General features: G+C 37.1%; 1 protein-coding gene across 1 annotated transcript in view; it reads right to left on the bottom strand.

The window, feature by feature from the left end:
• Window positions 1-2422, bottom strand: part of LOC107554637 (midkine-B-like) — an 8688-nt gene extending 6266 nt beyond the window's left edge. Inside the window, exon 1 of the mRNA XM_016237211.1 lies at window positions 2306-2422. The gene's annotated coding sequence lies outside the window, so the exon portion shown is untranslated. The remainder of the gene's footprint in view (window positions 1-2305) is intronic.
• Window positions 2423-2458: the final 36 nt, after the last annotated feature.

The raw sequence follows: 2458 nt of genomic DNA, 5'->3' as shown, positions 1-2458 counted from the left end.
TGTGCAGCTGGGTGATGTCCGCACACACACACACACACACACACAAAGGTTGTGTGTCCAGTGCTGTAAAGCATTAGGAGGTAAGTGTTACACCAAATGTTTTCGGACAGAAACTGTGACCAGCATAGCACTAGAGGCCTGTGAATCTGAGAGTTGAGATTTAGTGAGGCACACACACACAAAAATTAACATGGAACTACATCCCTGCTCCTTAAAGAGAAATCAGTATCTTAGACAGGTTATATACACACCTTGAGGACAAACTCTCATATAACCAGAAGTTGAGTTAAAAGCATATCTCTACTATGCAGGGGGCTAGAGGGCTTTGTAATATTGCTCTGAAACACTTTCAATTTCTCCTCTGTAGCAATGTGAAATAAAGCCGTAAATGCTAATTAATCTCGTTTGGCTAACAAAACATGAGGGGTGTCATATAAATAACAACATGTCTATGTATAATATGCTTTTGCACTCACCACCCAGAATTATTCATATGAACTGGTTATTATGTTATGTTATATTATGCGATCCCTTTCCTTCTCTCACTTTCTGTCTGTTTTATTTGATCTGACCACAGTGTTTTAACCCAAAGAAACTCTCTCTCACTCTGTTACATGCTCACACCAAAACAGGGCAGAGGCCAAAAGGTTGAATGTTTACAACTTTGCTGAAGTGCTGTGAAGTGGTATAGCTCCAAATGTGTAATCCCTTCAATAAAAGTGCATTTTTGCACATTCTTAGTCCCACTCTGGGATGAAAAGCCCCTGAAAGTGTCTAAAGAAAGATAAATGAAAGAGTGGGGGGTGGGAGGGTTCAGGTCAGAATGCAGGTCAGGTGAAAAGGGTCTCTGAAAGAGCAAGAGAAGAAAAGATGGAACGCGGTCCTCTTGCTTTCTGCCCTGCACCCTTTGACCATACTCACTTTAACCACTCTATTCAAGAGGAGAGAGAGAGGGAGCAAATGAAGCCAAGAGCATTAAATGCACAATGATCTCTAACGCACACGCACACAGATTTGTGCAAGTGCAAGAGAACTGAATTATGGGGATTCTCCTCCATTTAAGCCATTAGCTGTTGTCCCCATCACACGCACAATTCACATGCATCAGAAATTAAAACACACTATTTAATTCGGGCTGAAATGAGCAAAGGTCAATATCACATAGAAAAACAAAACATGCATATCACTGACAAGCAACTCTGCATCACAATGGGTTTGTGCAGACCACCACCTACTTTGTGTAAAAACTTTTCACAAGTCGCCTATCCACCCAGCAACTGGGCACACTGATTGTGACTGAGAGCAGAGGTGACCCAGAACATGCCTAATGATGCCCAAAAAATGCTTTTTTTAAAAACGCTAATCGGAGGTTTTGTCAGCCTAATTTTACTTTTACTAACTTTACTTTATGAACAGTAAATGTAGCCTACTCAATATACTTCACATGTCTCCAACTGTGATATAAAAATCTTACATTTATCCGCTACTAATTCAAGTAGTTTAGAAATTTATTATTTCTACCTAAACTGTGTAAATCAGTGTCAAGTAGTAGTTTCATATTATCTATAGTTTTAGAGTCTGTACAATAATTTACTTTGGTAATCAAATTTATTTTCTGCAAAATAAAGTCCACTAAAATACTAATGTATAATTTAATAAGTATGTCAAAAGAAGAAACCCTGCTGGATCATATTATACCAAATGTGTAATTTATTAACATGATCGTGCAAAAAAAAAAAAAGTATATATATATATATATATATATATAGGCTATAAAACATGGTGATGATACTTCATTACCTCAAATTTGTTTTTGTTATGTAAAATCATTATTTATTTATTTTTACGCAGAAACGTACAACTTCCACTTTCCTTTAAATTATTTCTAATGGTCTTAACTCATCCCCTTGTACAGCAAAACCGTCTCCTAATGAGGACAAGAATGCAACAATGCTCGCGGAACTGTTTGCGCACCTCAGAACGGATAGTATTTTAGTTCATTGATAACAAAAACCCCTTAGACCAAATCAAATAATTATCAAAGTATTATCAAATAATTCCATTGAATTCATACTGGGTGTTTATCTAAACGCTCTTCTTTAAAAGTTGAACAATCCTCAGAAGAATCAATTTTAAAAATGTTTGTTTTCCGAATCTAAATATTGGTCTATATGTCCACTTTTTCGCTTTATAACTTCCCAAAGCCACTTTTCAAAAAGTTTAACGGTGTAGCCTAAATCAAATGTTAAACCCAAGTACTGGTCAGATAATAACTGTTGATGTGAAAAGAGCAAATTTAACTCACTTGTTTTCTGTGTCGAAAGTTCCCACACTGAAACACTGAAATAATGTCTTGCTGAAGTTTCGTGTGTGAACTCTTCTCCAGCAAGCGCCTTTATGCGTCACTCCGGCTCTTTGTTTCCCTCCAAACTAATTGAATCGGTTCCTCTCCCCCCGA

This window comes from Sinocyclocheilus grahami, unplaced genomic scaffold (assembly GCF_001515645.1).
Source record: "Sinocyclocheilus grahami isolate Dianchi unplaced genomic scaffold, SAMN03320097.WGS_v1.1 scaffold508.1, whole genome shotgun sequence".
Lineage (NCBI taxonomy): Eukaryota > Metazoa > Chordata > Actinopteri > Cypriniformes > Cyprinidae > Sinocyclocheilus > Sinocyclocheilus grahami.
Note: the sequence above shows the minus strand (reverse complement) of the source record. Positions and strands in the feature narration are given on the sequence as shown.